Here is a 17,726-nt window from a genome sequence, read left to right on the forward strand (position 1 = left end):
AAGTGAAAGAAATGTGACTCTTCAGGGGTTAAAGGAGTCTATCTTTTCTTAGTGCAATATAAACTCACTACTAGGAAGAGCAGTAATTCATTGGTCTATCCTAGGAAATGTTTAAAAGGGGGACCATATCTCAAGTTAAATGATGCATTTCCTTTCGGTAGAAAGAAAATATGAAATAGAACCTCTGTGCACCGTGGATTTATGTAAATAGCCTCTTACTGGCAATAGAGCCCAAAGTTCTATTGGGTCTCTGAGCCTTGGAATCTTCAGCCAAGAAGTCAAAGAGCCTGTGTAGGGCTTCCCTGGTGGCGCAGTGGTTGAGAGTCCGCCTGCCGATGCAGGGGACACGGGCTCATGCCCCGGTCCGGGAAGATCTCACATGCCGCGGAGCGGCTGGGTCCATGAGCCATGGCCGCTGAGCCTGCGCGTCCGGAGCCTGTGCTCTGCAACGGGAGAGGCGGCAACAGTGAGAGGCCCGCGTACTGCCAAAAAGAAAAAAAAAAAAAAAGAGCCTGTGTAATATGTTGTTAACCTTATTTATTCTTTTTTTCAATACTTTCCATGGTGTTTTCGTTGGTTGGTTTGGTTTGGTAATTTTAAACTCTATCCTTAGAAATATTTCTCAAGATTCAAGTAATTCCTAGTACTCCAACCTTGGGGGACACTTCTTAAAATTTATAAAGAATTCCAACAAATGAGAAAATGACAAACAACCCCAGAGATAAATGGACAAAGAAATGTACTAGGAACTCAAGAAGAAATGGCCAATAATCGTATAAAAAGATGAATGATTGTATAGTAGTCTCCTGCAACTTGCTGTTTTCAGTACAACAGCTAAGCCTCTACGCTTCATCCTTCCATGGTATTGTGTGTGGCAATGTTTATTTTCACTGTTGGAATGATATTTCACTGGGTGAGTTTTCTGTAATTCCATTCTCCCTACAATACATAGAGCGTGAATCTATATTTATAAAGCTCAAAAACAGCTCAAAGAGATAAAATGGATTGCAAACACTACATATCTGATGGAACTGTTAAAAACAAAGTAATGATAAAAACAAATTTTAAGATCTCTCCTTGGAAGAGGGGGAGATTGACATTGGGGGTGGAATAGGAGAATATCTGTTATCTATGGCTGCATAGCACACCACCCCAAAACTTAGTGGCTTAACACAAAAACCATGATTCTCTGGTCAGGGCTTCAGGCAGCAGTCAGTCAGCAGGGCTGCCTTGTCTCTGTCCCACTAGAACTAGCTGCCTCTCTCATGCGGCTGCCTTCACTGCAGAGTCAAGATGGTCCCACTCTCAGGCTGGGCACCTCAGGCCTTTTGCACATGGCTTCTTTCTTCATGAGGTGTCTCATCCTCCAGGCCCTCTCTTTCCACATGGCCTTTCCCTCCAGTAGGATGACCTGGAGTTCTTGACAAGGAGAAAGCACCCACGTAATACTTGTGTAATTAAAACTCGATGGCAAGTAAAATCTATTACCTAATGCAGGAGTGCCCTGTGGTTAAATACTTTTTGGAAATACTGCACTTGGCATTCCCTCTTAGAGACTCACAAGGCAAACAATAAGCTTGCTAAAGGCTCTGGGGGGTCCTGCAAGGAGCAAAAAAGCAAGGCCTTTTTTTGGTAAAAGGAGCTGGTGAGAAAAGGCAGAGGCCCTCCATCTTCTCTTTCCTCAGGGAGGTATGGAGGGAGGGCTGGCTTAGAGAAAGCTATTAGAAGGGTTGAGTCTGCCTGATGAGAACATCCTCACCATCCGAGCTCTGCTCTCCCTGCTCCCAGGAGAGTCCCGTGTGACTGCAAGTGGCTCTTTGTGATCACTGAGGCCTGGTGCACACACGTAAGGCCTGTAGGAAGTGGGTCACTGCAGAGGTCAATGGTGCCTCTCCTGGAATCAGGTCTCCTGTGTCTCTGCCCCTCCGCACTGCCCTGGTCCTGAACTACCTCACCTTCCTGATTCCTGCCCCTCATTTGCTTTAACCCCTGTGGCCTGCTTTGGATCAATTATCCCGACCTGTTTTGTGCACCTTCAGTTTGGCCCCGATGCACACTGACCATAAGCTCCTTGGACTTTCTTTTTTCTCTTTTTATCCCTTTACTTAATTTGAAAGTGAATCCACACTGGTTTTAACAAATTCAAACAATACCCAAAAGTGATAGTGTCCCCTTGTCTATTCCTATCCCAAGTTCCAACTGTCTGTTTCCTTCTAGATGATTTTCTATATTTATATAAACACACATGTGCATATATTTGAACAAAATGGGCATCAACATGTACATATCATTCTGTAATCTCCCTTTCCATCTAGCGTTGTATCATGTAGCTCTTTCCAAGTTGGTACACATAGACGAATGCAACGCCTCTTAATAGCTGCAGTTCCAAAGTATGGAAGTGCCTTTATTTATTCAGCTGTTTCCCTCTGATCAACACTGACATTGCTCCTTATTTTCTGCCGTTGGAACTGATGTGGCAGTGATCTGCCTCGTGCATGAGTCTTACCGCATTCAAGCTCTTGTTCTGAGGACCAAGTTTCCAGAAGTGGTAGTGCTGAATCTTAGGGGCTTGCCTGGCCTCCCCTGTCTCATTGTCCTCTTGATCCTGATGTCCTAGAGACCCCTGAAGTCACCTGCCTGGCTGCTCAGGCCATCCTGGGCTTCACCCATTCCAGGGCCCATCTGCCTGGAACCCTTCTGGAAAGCAGTCCCTTATCTCCTGCTCAATGAAGCTCTGCCTTGGCAGCACAAGTTAGTCACGTTGGTTGATAACTATGCATCAGTACGGCACCTGCCACATTGTGTTAGCATTATTTTTCTACTTGTCTAATTTCCCCAGTAGATCAGAAATTTCCAAAGGCATCACTGTTACCAAACACAAGTTTGCGTGTGTAAGGCAAAATAAACTGGAACATCAGAGTTTGGAGCAGAGAAACATTCACTACAGGGCCAAGCAAGGAGAATGGGTGGCTTGTCTCAAAAAACAAGAACTCCTTGGAACGTTTTGTTTCAGCAAAGCATTGTTAAGGGCCAAGTGAGGGAGAAGCATCCCAGGGTCTGTGATCAGCTCATGCACAATTCTCTGATTGGATGATGGGGATCAAATCTTAGGCACCAAAAGGTCTGGGGGCTACACGCTCATGATCATCAAGTAGTTAATTTCTTCCATGTGGTGTTGGGTTTTAGCCTCTGAAAAGCTCAGGAAATAGGCATGAGATACTATGATCTGGGCACTTCAGAGAGGAGCTACAACAGAGGCTATGGGGGAGGGGTCTATCCTGGGAAGGCTCCATAAGGTCTTGCACCATTATATCACCAGGGCTTAGGGCCCTGATGGGGCTTAGGGCTTAGCACTTGGTGAATGAATGAACGGATGAATGAATGAATTCATTAACAAATTTAATTGAATTCACACTGTGTGCCAAACACTGGCACTGTGTATACAGCTATGAACAAAGCCAAACTTCCTGCTCTTGAGTGGTGGAGACACAATAAACACATTATAAATAATTGGTCAGGTGGTAGGAAGTGCTGTAAAGAAAAGTATGGCAGACAGCTCTCCTCAGTCAGCCATCAGATACTGGCCACCACAGGAAGGGTATGGTATGATCTTGGGCACAAAACCCAGCAGCTGAGGGGGTGAGGCCTTCGTTCCTGAAGGGGTTTTTCTCAACGAGATAAAGTGGCCTGTTCTGACGGGAAGCATGACAGGTTGGGGGCTGGCAGTCAGTAGGCCCTGGTTCTAAGCCCTGTTGCTCTGGGGAGAGAAAGTAAGAGGAAAAATTGCTGAAAGGATTTCCTGGGTTTGTTTGTTTGCAGAGTCCTTTCCCTTCCCCAGCTCCGCTCAAGGTGCTCACACCTGCAGGCTGGATTTCTCCAGCTCCCCGGCAGCGCTTCCTGACCAGGGCTGGCCAGGAGGAGCCACTAGTCAGACATCATAAGCAGGAGGAAGGGCAAGGCCAGGTATGTCTTTCCTCCTCTGCCTTGCACAGAATCTCCATTAGGAGCCTGGCTCCAACGCCGCCGTTCAGACTGAGGGTGGGTTCAGCCTCCATCAGGGAACATCTTCCCCTGGGCTCTGGCGACACTACTGTGGGAGGCATGAGACACTCAGGTCCCCTTCAAGGAAGGACCTGCTGCCCGACGGCAGGGGTGAAGCTGGCAGCCCACCTCCAGCCATCAGCTCCTGCAGGGTCAGCCTTGCAATGTCATGCTCTTCCCAACCAGCCCACACCCCCTGACCAAGGGGATGGGTATTAAGTGCCCAGCCATTTTGGCTGAGTGCAGGACATGCTGGTGGGCAACACTCCAGACCTGGCTGAGGTTTTGTTTGGTCTGCATCACAGGCAGCCTCTTCCTCTGCCATCCTGTTTCTCCTTTCCCTCCCAGGAGCTGACCCCTAATAAACACCGTGAACCCCAAACTATGCCTGTCTGCTTCTAGAGAACCCAACCCGGGCACCACTTCTTCCTCTGTCCTGCCTCAAAGGCCAGTGGCTTCCTGTGGCACTAATCTCCCCAGGGCCCTTTTGAACACTCAGATTTTGCATCGTCTGTGTAACCAGTTCACTGCATCATATTCCCATCTGTTTAAATACTTAAACTGGGTTCTGTTTTCCTGCTTAGAAATTGCCTGACAGAATGAGTTTTACATCTAAATTTAAGTTTATATTCTGGCCTCCCCTCCTAAGCAATTGTGTTATAAAAGGGTCCCCTAACTCACACAAAAATATTACGAAATACAGTCCTTTAATGGCCTCAGGGCCACCTGTCAGTTGGAGGCTTGTAACACTGCCTTTTGTTTTGTTTTTTTGGCCCTGTAATCTTAGTTCCCCACCAGGGATTGAACCAGCATCCTCGGCAGTGAAAGTGCAGAGTCCTAACTACTGGACCACCAGGGAATTCCCTGCCCTTTGAAAGAAAGGACATGGCCAGCCATGGAGGTGCCCCTTAAGCAGGTAGAACCAGCTAGCAGCTGATGAGTCAGAGTTCCCCACGGTTCCCAGACCGGCGGCCAGCGCTGCTTCTCACCTTTCCCTGCTCTCTGTTGTTACCTGTGACTCCAGCTGAGGCTGGACATACTGGGCACCAGCACTTCCGGAGCTGCGCTCCCGCTTCTTTGCACTGACCTCCCCCCTCCCCTCCCCCTTTGCCACTGGCTCTGAGCCTAGCCGGTCTCTGGTCTGCACCTCCCCCGTCTCTCCCCTGAGGGCAGGGCTGGGACTGGGGTGATGACAGCAGCCCGGGGTACACATGTCAGGGGGACTCCCTTGGAGGGCTGGCTGTGCACGGCCCGGGGGGGGAAGCTCTTTTTGGAAGAGTAAGATGGGAAGCTGGCCAGAGGCCAGGAGTGGCGCAGGAACCCCTGTGTCAGCCAGGGCACAAGCAGGAGACAGAAATCAAAGCAGCTTGTTTTTATAACAGAGAGGATGCAAGAGCAAGACTTGTTAACGAGGTAACTGCAGAGGCCAAGCAGAAGTCTAAAGCATCACGGAGGCAGCATCTGGGAAGCAGCGGCCCCCCCAAGCTGGGGGGACGCAAGATAAAGGGAGAGACTGAAATTACGCAAACTTAGAAACTCGGAGGAGGGATCTGGTGGCTGGGACTCCCATCTCCGAGGAGTAGGTGCTGCTCAGCGGGTGATGGTGCCTCCGAGGGGCCCCAGGAAGCTGGCTCTGCGAGTGTCGAGGAAACTGCAGACTGGATTCAGCTGCTGCCACGGGGACTGGCGCAGATGGGGCGAGCCAGTGAGGCTGGGTTGGTGCGAGCAGGAACCGGGAGGAAGCGGAGGGAGCAGCCCCGCCACCTCCAGCCCTGCAGCGCGCTCTACCGCCCCCTGTCGGCAGACCCCGGCAGCGCGCGGCTGATAAAGCCGGGTTTGGCCCGCGGAGCCCCAGCCCCAGCATCTCACTGCTGAGGACAGAAGGGAAGGCTTGGAGCCAAGAGACTGAGAGCGTTGAATAACGGGACATCCTTTCCTAAAGAGTCCACATCCGAGGAGCCTCAGACAGGAGTGGCCTGGGACCTGGCCAAGAACACAAATCAAAGGGAGAGGTAAGCGCAGTTCCGGGCCCTGGCGGGTGATGGGATATTCAGTTTGCAAACAGGAATCAGAGTTATGATAGCAGCATTTCAGGAATGTTTAGCGACAGGTAGGAGCATTTCTAGAGCTCCTGAGATGTTGATGCAGTAAAGCACCAGCCTCCATGTCTTTCTTCCTTCCCAGCCCCCAGCCGCGCATCACCACCCACACTAGCGTCCTCATCAGCTGCTGGGTCTGCACTATCAGATACAACCGTTAGACTTTTCACCACTCTCTCAGTGACATACCACAGAAGTGCAGTCCTCAGGAAGTGACCGTCTTCTTTTATCTGTTGCTGCATACAAATTACCCCAAAGTTGAGCAGTGTAAAACAACCAACATTTAATATTAATGAATTATTATTAGTAGTAAAGATGATCTCAGTTTCTGTGGGTCAGGATGCCTTTGGTTTGGAGCTTCTCACAAGATTGCATGAAGGTTCCACGAGGGCTGCCTGCATCTCAAGGCTCAACTGAGGGTGGATCCTTTTCCAACCTCACTCCCTGGCTGTTGGCAAGTCTCAGGTTCTCACTGGCTGTTGGTCAGAGGCCTCGGTGGGGTCCAGGCATGTAGGCGTCTCCACAGGGCAGCTTATGACACGGCAGCTGGCTTTTCCCAGAGTAAGAGAGAGTGAGGGACTGCAAGAAGGCACAGGCATTTTACACCAGTTTCAGAAGTGCCATCCCATCACTTTTGTTGTATTCTATTTGTTAGAAACGAGTCACTAGGCCCACTGTACCCTGGAGGGGGCAGATTACAAAAGGCATGAATGCTGGGAAGTGGAGGGTCATTGGGAGCCATTTCCAATGAGGCCTTCTCACCATGACTCAGCCCATAGCTGCGTTGAATTTCTCAGAGCAGGAGAGCTCCATCCTGCATGAGTACCAAACTCCAAAGGCTCAATTCAACACATGTTGAATCTCCTGTTGCAATCAAATTACACTTTATAACAAAGTTAATTTAAGGCATATATAATGATACACATAAGTGTTATGGCACCATATGGTAATTAGGCATCCATGGTAGAAGGTTCACCAAAATGACTATAATAAGAGTTATTGCGACATGATCAAACTCATTTAATTTTCTCATTAGTTTAGGTCGCCAGTACCTATCATCAGCTTCTGTGTTGATAAGTTTTCCCCAATACCACCTACAACCTACCACCCCACATGCAAACTCTGACACTCACATAAATGCAATTACAACGATCCTGGATCTCACCCTGCAATAGTTGGGTGCTTTGTCTCTGCCTCCTATCCCCCGTGTTTTCCATTTCTTCCTGCTCCCCAGATGAAAGTACCTGAGCGGCCGCAGGCTTGGGTGGGTGGCAACCATTGGATCTGGAGGCTGCTAGCTGGATTTCTCCAAGGATGTGCCAACAAAGTAGGGGGCCTGGTGCGAACAGTTTACACTCTCCAGCACTTCAGAAGGGGCTGCTTGAATTATTAAAGCAGTTGTCCCTATATCTCCCCTCCTCTGTTGTATATTGCTTGGGGTAATTTTAGCAGGAAATAAAGTCTTTAAACTTTGGACAGCCACAAAGAAGTAAACATGCAAATGGAAGCAAGAGAATATATCAGTATTGAATGAGCTCCAGTTATTTGGGACCTGTTTTCAGATCCTCTCTTGCATCACTGGGGAAGAATGAGAGGAAGAAGGAGGGCCAGAGAGGAGGAAAGGGGAAAGAAAACACCAGGGACAGGGGTGGGCTGGGACATCAGGTGGAGGAACTGGTGAGCTGGAGACATACAAGGAAGATTAAATGCAGGACATCCAGTTACATTAAAATTTCAGTTAGACAATGAAAAAAATTTTTAGTATAAGTATATCCCATGCAACACTTGGGATATACTTATACTAAAGTAATCTTTTTGTCTGAAATTTAAATTTAACTGAGAATTCTGTATTTTAATTTGCTAAATCTGGCAACCCTACTGTAAAATCAACCTTTCTCACTTCCTTTTCATCCCAGAACTTGTCTTCAGCCTTGAGGGTCATGTCACTGTGGGCCCAAAGTGGCTTTTTGCCCTTTCTGATGGCTACGATCCTGGCATTAATCCTGCCCTCTCTGGCTGCTCTTTGCCCCTTCCCCTCAGACCCCAAGCCCCAGGCAACTGAAGGGGCAGCACATGACAGGCATGCGGCACACTCTTCTGAGGTCCCCCTGCCCCCCTCTCCACAATGTCTCGGTAGCACTTGCCCCCATCCTGGCCTCCTGAAGCACCGTGCCTCCAAGTCTCCAGGCCCCCACGATGCAAGTGTGTGTAAATCCAGCATGACAGACAGATTTGAAGACTACAGGGGACTCTGAGTATGGGTTCAAATGTGGGCAAAACATTTCTTGCTGAGCAGTTCATGTTAAAAGGAACTTAGTTTGCCCCTTGGTGAGCAGCCTGGGCGGGTAACTGGAAATCTACCACTGCAGCGCTTCTTCCAAAATCGCCCTTTCAGGTTTTACAGCATCACGGATCCTATTTTAGTGGCCAAGTTTTTAAATTAACAAAGCAGATGAAACCACAAGAAGTATTCGAGTTTTCACTGTGGAAGGGGAAAGCAAAATTTGGGTCTCCAAGGTTTCTAATAATCCAGAAGAAACCCAGGTTCTGTTAAATGCTAATCTCCTCCTCTAACTGGCTGTCTGTCCTTCCATCTAATTGCAGGGTTGGGTGCAAGTGCTGCCTGCTCCTGGGAGGAAGCTGCCTTCCTTGCCCGTTGTCCAAACAATGGAATTTCCTGGATTCCTTGCTGCAGTTCTTCAAAGTTCATGGACATATGCTGACTTTTTAAAAGCTCGCTGTTACCAGGGGCAAAAAGAAGCATAAGAGAAAAATGCTTACCTTCAGACTCCCCAAGGTAGTCAAAAAATTCTTCCCAAAGAAATGACCAACAGCGACAAAACTGCTCACCTGTTCGTCATGAATCTGGATCCTGGCTGTCACACAGCAGGAGAGGGTCTAATCATCAAAACTGGGGTCCAGTGGTGTACCAAATGGGTCCTACTGCCAGGCTAATCTCACCCCCTTCCTCGTTCCCCCTCTATCCTCCTCCCCCCACCCCAGCGGCTTCTTGTTCTCTGACTGTTCAAGATGTTTCTCCCCTCTGCGCCTGTACCCTTGCTGTCTTTTCTGCCCACCCACACCCATTCCATTCCTCTGTCCATTAACATTCAACATGGAGAATGCCACCTTCAGGTGACCCTCTCAGATTGTATTCATGCAGTGATGGAGCTGGGCAGAGGAACACACTGGAAGGACACCTAATACAATCTGAGAGGGTCAGGGTGAGTGGGCAGCAAGGAAGGTGAGGACGTTATGTTTAAGCTGACACCCAATGACAAATGTAGTAGAATAAAGAGTAACATCAAGAAGACGAAATCGGGGACTTCACTGGTGGCACAGTGGTTAAGAATCTGCCTGCCAATGCAGGGGACATGAGTTCGATCCCTGGTCCGGGAAGATCCCACATGCCATGGAGCAACTAAGCCCGTGCGCCACAACTACTGAAACCCACGCACCTAGAACCCGTGCTCCAGAACAAGAGAAGCCACGGTGATGAGAAGCCTGTGCACCACAACAAAGAGTAGCCCCCGCTCGCCACAACTAGAGAAAAGCCTGCGCGAAACAACAAAGACCCAACACAGCCAAAAATAAATAAAGAAATTAATTAATTAATTTAAAAAAAAGACAAAATCAGGGACTTCCCTGGTGGTCCAGTGGTTAAGACCCTGAGCTTCCAATACAGGGGGTCCAGGTTCGATTCCTGGCTGGGGAACTAGATTCCACATGGTACAACTAAGAGCCAGCACAGACAAATATTAAAAAAAAAAGATGAAACCATGCAAAGGGCCCCTGAGGCATGAACAAATGCAGCACTTGTATTGTCCTTGTGTGTTTGTCATCCGTCTCCTCCACCGAGCCGCAGTCTCCATGACAGGAAGGACCACGTCTATTTTATTTGCCAACATATGCCCAGTGCCCAGCATAGTGCCTGCCTGGCACATAGTATGTGATCAGTATATATTATTGAATATTGAGTGAACCACTGCCCACCATTCTTCCTGCCTAAGACCAGGACCATTCCTGCAGGTCTGGGTCATGGGGCCCCAGCTTGGGAGAACAGAGCAAGGCAGAAGCTGCTTTCCTTGTAGTGTCTGGCAGTGAGAGAGGGCCAGAGACTCAGGGCCCAGGTGAGTGAGCCCCATCTCAGCCACAGCTTTCAAGGCTTCAAGTTCGGGCTGTTTATTTTCTGTGCTTATGGGAATCTGAGAACAGTCTTGGCTGAATTCATTCTTATCTCTCAGCTGCATGGTAATTTCTGGGGAAAAAGAAGCTTGGAATTAAGAGTTCAAATCCCCCGAAAGCCATATGCCAAGCCACATAGGAGGAAAAATCCCCAGCTGCCTTCTTTAGTATAAGGATGATAGCAGCTAACTGGCATGCTGATCTGGGCCAGCCAAGCCTTTAACTCAATCAAAACAACAACAACCACAGCAGCTATAGAATTCCTGCTGTGGCTGTTGGTTCTAGGGACCCATCTCCTACCAGCTGCTTTGCATGTTTTTACTTGTTTGTTTGTTAGTGTCTAGGATATTTAAGTTCTTTGAAGGCTCTGGGCCTATTTCACTCTATATCAAATATCTTAAATTCTAACCAACTCTTACATTAGGTATAATGCATTTTGCTCTTGCTCTAAAACATTTGAAAGGGTTTTTGTTTCAGCTAGCTAATGCTGCATAACAAATCACCTCAAAACTTAGTGGCTTAAAACAACAGTATATTATCTTTCATGGGGTGGTTTTTCTGCTCCAAGTAGGATTAGCTGGGACAGTGGGTAACTATAATCAGCTGAAGCACTGACCAGGAGCTCAGCTGAAATTGAAGTGTCCGGGCTGCCTGGGCATCTGGAATCAGTTGGTGCTTGACTGGGAGCTCAGGTGGGGCTGTAATCTGGGGCACTTGGTTCTTCTCCATGTGGGCCTTTCTAGGTGACCACTTGGACTGTCCCATGACATGGTGGCTAAGTTCTAAGTAGGACTGTGCCAAGAGGAAGCCTTCCAAAAGGAAGGCAGTAGAAGCTGCCAGGTCAATTAAGGTCCAGTTTTGGAATTGGTATAGCATTGTTTTGTCTATATTTTATCAGTCAAAGCAGTGACAGGCCTGGCCCACAGTTAATGTGGGAGGGAACACACAAGGGTATAAGCACTGGGAGATGTGAACGTCTGGGTCATCAAAATGATCATCTAAGTTTTTAAATAATTATTACTGTGGTTCCTCAAAAAATTAAACACAGGAATACCAGCAATTACACTTCTGCATGTATACCCAAGAGGTTTGAAAGCCAGGATTTGAATAGATATTTGTATATCCATAGGTACAGCAGCATTATTCACAATAGCTAAAAGGTGGAAACAACCCAGATGTCCATCGATGGATGAATAGATAAACAAAATGTGGTCCATCCATATGATGGAATATATTATTCAGTCTAAAAAAGGAAGGAAATTCTGATCCATGCTATAACATGGATGAACCTGAAGACATTATCCTTAGTGAAATAAGTCAGTCACAAATGGACAAATATTGTATGATTCCACTTATATGAGGTGCCTAGGGAAGCCAAATTCATAGAGACAGTATATAGGATAGTGCTTGCCAGAGGCTGGGGAGAGGAGGGGACGGGAGTGATTGTTTAATGGGTACCAAGTTTCAGTTTGAGAAGATGAAAAGATTCTGCAGATGGGTAGTGATGATGATTGTACAATAACGTAAATGTACTTAATGCTAGTGAACTGTGTTTTTGAAAATGGTTAAATGTTAAATTTCATGTTATGTATGTTTTATCATAATAAAAACGTTATTCTTTTAAACATGTTTACTGGAGTATAATTGCTTTACAATGTTGTGTTAGTTTCTCCTGTATAACAAAGTGAGTCACTGTACGTATACATATATCCCCATATCCCCTCCATGTTGCATCTCCCTCCCAGCCTCCCTATCCCACTCCTCTAGGTGGACACAAAGCACCGAGCTGATCTCTCTGTGCTATGCAGCTGCTTCCCACTAGCTATCTATTTTACATTTGGTAGTGTATATATGTCCATGCCATTCTCTCACTTTGTCCCAACTTACACTTCCCCCTCCCTGTGTCCTCAAGTCCATTCTCTATGTCTGCGTCTGTATTCCTGTCCTGCCCCTAGGTTCTTCAGAACCTTTTTTTTTTTTTAGATTCCATATATGTGTGTTAGCATACAGTATTTGTTTTACACTTTCTGACTTACTTCACTCTGTATGACAGTCTCTGGGTCCACCCACCTCACTGCAAATAATTCAGTTTTATTTCTTTTTATGGCTGAGTAGTATTCCATTGTACATATGTGCCACATCTTCTTTATCCATTCATCTGTCGATGGACACTTAGGTTGCTTCCATGTCCTGCTATTGTAAATACTGCTTCAATGAACATTGTGGTACATGGACTCTTTGAATTATGGTTTTCTCAGGGTACATGCCCAGCAGTGGGATTGCTGGGTCGTATGTTACTTCTATTTTTAGTTTTTTAAGGAACCTCCATACTGTTCTCCATAGTGACTGTATCCATTTACATTCCCACCAACAGTGCAAGAGGGTTCCCTTTTCTCCACACCCTCTCCAGCATTTGTCATTTGTAGATTTTCTGATGATGCCCATTCGAACTGGTGTGAGGTGATACCTCATTGTAGTTTTGATTTGCATTTCTCTAATAATTAGTGATGTTGAGCAGATTTTCATGTGCTTCTTGGCCATCTGTATGTCTTCTTTGGAGAAATGTCTATTTAGGTCTTCTGCCCATTTTTGGATTGGGTTGTTAATTTTTTTAATATTGAGCTGCACGGGCTGTTTATATATTTTGGAGACTAATCCTTTGTCCATTGATTCATTTGCAACTATTTTCTCCCATTCTGAGGGTTGTCTTTTGGTCTTGTTTATGGTTTCCTTTGCTGTGCAAAAGGTTTTAAGTTTCATTAGGTCCCGTTTGTTATTTTTATTTCTATTTCTCTAGAGATGGGTCAAAAAGGATCTTGCTGTGATTTATGTCATAGAATGTTCTGCTTATGTTTTCCTCTAAGACTTTTACAGTGTCTGGCCTTACATTTAGGTTTTTAATCCATTTTAAGTTTATTTTTTTGTATGGTGTTAGAGAGTGTTCTAATTTCATTTTTTTACATGTACCTGTCTGGTTTCCCCAGCCTCACTTACTGAAGAGGCTGCTTTTTCTCCATTTTATATTGTGGCCTCCTTTATCAAAGATAAGGTGACCATACTTGTGTGGGTTTATCTCTGGGCTTTCTATCCTGTTCCATTGATCTATATTTCTTTTTTTGTGCCAGTACCATACTATCTTGATTACTGTAGCTTTGTAGTATAGTCTGAAGTCAGAGAGCTTGATTCCTCCACCTCCATTTTTCGTTCTCAAGATTGCTTTGGCAATCTTCGGGTCTTTTGTGTTTCCATACAAATTGTGAAATTTTTTGTTCTAGTTCTGTGGAAAATGCCATTGGTAGTTTGATAGGGATTGCATTGAATCTGTAGATTGCTTTGGGTAGTAGAGTCATTTTCACAATGTTGATTATTCCAATCCAAGAACATGGTATATCTCTCCATCTGTTTGTATCATCTTTAATTTCTTTCATCAGTGTCTTATAGTTTTCTGTGTACAGGTCTTTTGTCTCCTTACGTAGGTTTATTCCTAGGTATTTTATTCTTTTTGTTGCAATGGTAAATGGGAGTGTTTCCTTAATTTCTCTTTCAGATTTTTCATCATTAGTGTATACGAATGCAAAGGACTTCTGTGCATTAATTTTGTATCCTGCTACTTTACCAGATTTATTGATTACTCCTAGTAGTTTTCTGGTAATATCTTTAGGATTCTCTATGTATAATATCATGTCATCTGCAAACAGTGAAAGTTTTACTTCTTCTTTTCTGATTTGGATTCCTTTTATTTCTTTTACTTCTCTGATTGCTGTAGCTAAAACTTCCAAAACTATGTTGAATAATAATGGTGAGAGTGGGCAACCTTGTCTTCTTCTTGATCTTAGTGGAAATGGTTTCAGTGTTTCACCATTGAGAATGATGTTGGCTGTGGGTTTGTCATATATGGCCTTTATTACGTTGAGGTAAGTTCCCTCTATGCTTACTTTCTGGATGGTTTTTATCATAAATGGGTGTTGAATTTTGTCGAAAGTTTTTCTGCATCTATTGAGATTATCATATGGTTTTTATCCTTCAATTTGTTAATATGGTGTGTCACATTGATTAATTTGAGTATTGATTGATTTGAAGAATCCTTGCATTCCTGGGATAAACCCCACTTGATCATGGTGTATGATGCTTTTAATGTGCTGTTGGATTCTCTTTGCTAGTATCTTGTTGAGGATTTTTGCATCTATGTTCATCAGTGATATTGGCCTGTAGTTTTTTTGTGTGTGACATCTTTGTCTGGTTTTGGGATCAGGGTGATGGTGGCCTCATAGAATGAGTTTGGGAGAGTTCCTCCCTCTGCTATATTTTGGAAGAGTTTGAGAAGGATAGATGTTAGCTCTTCTCTAGATGTTTAATAGAATTCGCCTGTGAAGCCATCTGGTCCTGGGCTTTTGTTTTTTGGAAAATTTTTAATCACAGTTTCAATTTCAGTGATTGTGATTGGTCTGTTTATATTTTCTATTTCTTCCTGGTTCAATCTCGGAACGTTGTGCTTTTCTAAGAATTTGTCCATTTCTTCCAGGTTGTCCATTTTATTGGCATAGAGTTGCTTGTAGTAACTTCTCATGATCCTTTATATTTCTGCAGTGTCAGTTGTTACTTCTCCTTTTTCATTTCTAATTCTATTGATTTGAGTCTTCTCCCCCTTTTTCTTTTTTTTTTGATGAGTCTGGCTGCTGGTTTATCAATTTTGTTTATCTTCTCATAGACCCAGCTTTTAGTTTTATTGATCTTTGCTATCGTTTCCTTTATTTCTTTTTCATTGATTTCTGATCTGATATTTAGGATTTCTTTCCTTCTGCTAACTTTGGGGGATTTTTGTTCTTCTTTCTCTAATTGCTTTAGGTGTAAGGTTAGGTTGTTTATTTGATATTTTTCTTTTTTCTTCAGGTAAGATTGTATTGCTATAAACTTCCCTCTTAGAACTGCTTTTGCTGCATCCCATAGGTTTCGGGTTGTTGTCTTTTCATTGTCACTTGTCTCTAGGTATTTTTAAATTTCCTCTTTGATTTCTTCAATGATCTCTTGGTTATTTAGTAGTGTATTGTTTACCCTCCATGTGTTTGTATTTTTTACAGATTTTTTTCCTGGAATTGATATCTAGTCTCATAATGTTGTGGTCAAAAAGACACTTGATACAATTTCAGTTTACTTAAATTTACCAAGCTTGAAATGTGACCCAAGATATGATCTATCCTGGAGAATATTCCATGAGCACTTGAGAAGAAAGTGTATTCTGTTGTTTTTGGATGGAATGTCCTATAAATATCAATTAAGTCCATCATGTTTAATATACCATTTAAAGCTTGTGTTTCCTTATTTCTTTTCATTTTGGATTATCTGTCCATTAGTGAAAGTGGGGTGTTTAAGTCTGCTACTATTATTGTGTTACTGTCGATTTCTCCTTTTATGGCTATTAGCATTTGCCTTGTGTATTGAGGTGCTCCTATGTTGGGTGCATAAATATTTACAATTGTTATATCTTCTTCTTGGATTGATCCCTTCATCATTATGTAGTGTCCTTCTTTGTCTCTTGAATAGTCTTTATTTTAAAGTCTATTTTTTCTGATATGAGAATTGCTCCTCCAGCTTTCTTTTGATTTCCATTTGCATGGAATATCTTTTTCTATCCCCTCACTTTCAGTCTGTATGTGTCCCTAGGTCTGAAGTAGGTCTTTTGTAGACAGTATATATACAGCTCCTGTTTTTGTATCCATTCAACCAGTCTATGTCTTTTGGTTGGAGCAGTTAATCCATTTACATTTAAGGTAATTGTTGTATGTATGTTCTTATTACCATTTTCTTAATTGTTTTGGGTTTGTTTTTGTAGGTTTTTTCCTTCTCCTGTGTTTCTTGCCTAGAGAAGTTCCTTTAGCATTTGTTGTAAAGCCGGTTTGGTGGTGCTGAATTCTCTTAGCTTTTGCTTGTCTGTAAAGGTTTTACTTTCTTAGTTGAATCTGAATGAGATCCTTGCTGGGTAGAGTAATCTTGGTTGTATGTTTTTTCCTTTCATCACTTTAAATATGTCTGGCCACACCCTCTGGCTTGCAGAGTTTCTGCTGAAACATCAGCTGTTAACCTTATGGGGATTCCCTTGTATGTTATTTGTTGCTTTTGCCTTGCTGCTTTTAATATTTTTTTCTTTGTACTTAATTTTTGATAGTTTGATTAATATGTGTCTTGGCATGTTTCTCCTTGGATTTATCCTGTATGGGACTCTCTGTGTGTCATGGACTTGATTGACTAGTTCCTTTCCCATATTAGGGAAGTTTTCAACTATATTCTCTTCAAATATTTTCTCAGTCCCCTTCTTTTTCTCTTCTTCTTCTAGCACCCCTATAATTTGAATGTTGATGTGTTTAATGGAGTCCCAAAGGTCTCTGAGACTGTCCTCAATTCTTTTCATTCTTTTTTCTTTATTCTGCTATGCAATAGTTATTTCCACTATTTATCTTCCAGGTCACTTATCCGTTCTTCTGCCTCAGTTATTCCATTATTGATTCCTTCTAGAGAATTTTTAATTTCCTTTATTGTGTTGTTCATTGTTGTTTGTTTGCTCTTTAGTTCTTCTAGGTCCTTGTTAAATGTTTCTTGTATTTTCTCCATTCTATTTCCAAGATTTTGGATCATCTTTACTATCATTACCCTGAATTCTTTTTCAGGTAGACTGTCTATTTCCTCTTCATTTGTTTGGTCTGGTGGGGTTTTACCTTGCTCCTTCATCTGCTGTGTGTTTCTCTATCTTCTCATTTTGCTTAACTTACTGTGTTTGGGGTCTCCTTTTCGCAGGCTGCAGGTTCGTAGTTTCCGTTGTTTTTGATGTCTGTCCCCAGTGGCTAAGGTTTGTTCAGTGAGTTGTGCAGGCTTCCTGGTGGAGGGGACTGGTGCCTGTGTTCTGGTGGATGAGGCTGGATCTTGTCTTTTTGGTGGGCAGGACTGCATCTGGTAGTGTGTTTTGGGGTGTCTGTGAACTTATTATGATTTTAGGCAGCCTCTCTGCTAATGGGTGGGGTTGTGTTCCTGCCTTGCTAGTTGTTTGGCATGGGGTGTCCAGCACTGGAGCTTCATGGTCATTGAGTGGAGCTGGGTCTTAGTGTCAAGACGGAGATCCCAGGAGAGCTCTCACCAATTGATATTACATGGGGCCGGGAGGTCTCTGGTGGATGAATGTCCTGAACTCATCTCTCCCACCTCAGAGACTCAGGCCTGACACCCGGCCAGAGCACAAAGACCCTGTCAGCCACATGGCTCCCAAGTCTACAGTTGCTCCCAAAGTCCACTGTCTAATTTTGGGATGATTCGCTGTCTATTCAGGTATTCCCCACATGCAGGGTACATCAAGTTGATTGTGGAGATTTAATCCACTGCTCCTGAGGCTGCCTGGAGAGATTTCCCTTTCTC

General features: G+C 44.3%; 1 long non-coding RNA gene across 1 annotated transcript; it reads left to right on the forward strand.

Annotated features, from left to right (window-relative positions):
* The first annotated feature begins 5,240 nt into the window (after window positions 1-5,240).
* On the forward strand, window positions 5,241-11,950 carry LOC132597214 (uncharacterized). Its single transcript, XR_009563629.1, has 2 exons — window positions 5,241-6,053; window positions 8,745-11,950. It is a non-coding gene; the product is annotated as an uncharacterized lncRNA (long non-coding RNA).
* The last annotated feature ends 5,776 nt before the right edge of the window (window positions 11,951-17,726 follow it).

The sequence above is a fragment of the Globicephala melas genome, chromosome 4 (genome assembly GCF_963455315.2).
Source record: "Globicephala melas chromosome 4, mGloMel1.2, whole genome shotgun sequence".
Taxonomy (NCBI): domain Eukaryota; kingdom Metazoa; phylum Chordata; class Mammalia; order Artiodactyla; family Delphinidae; genus Globicephala; species Globicephala melas.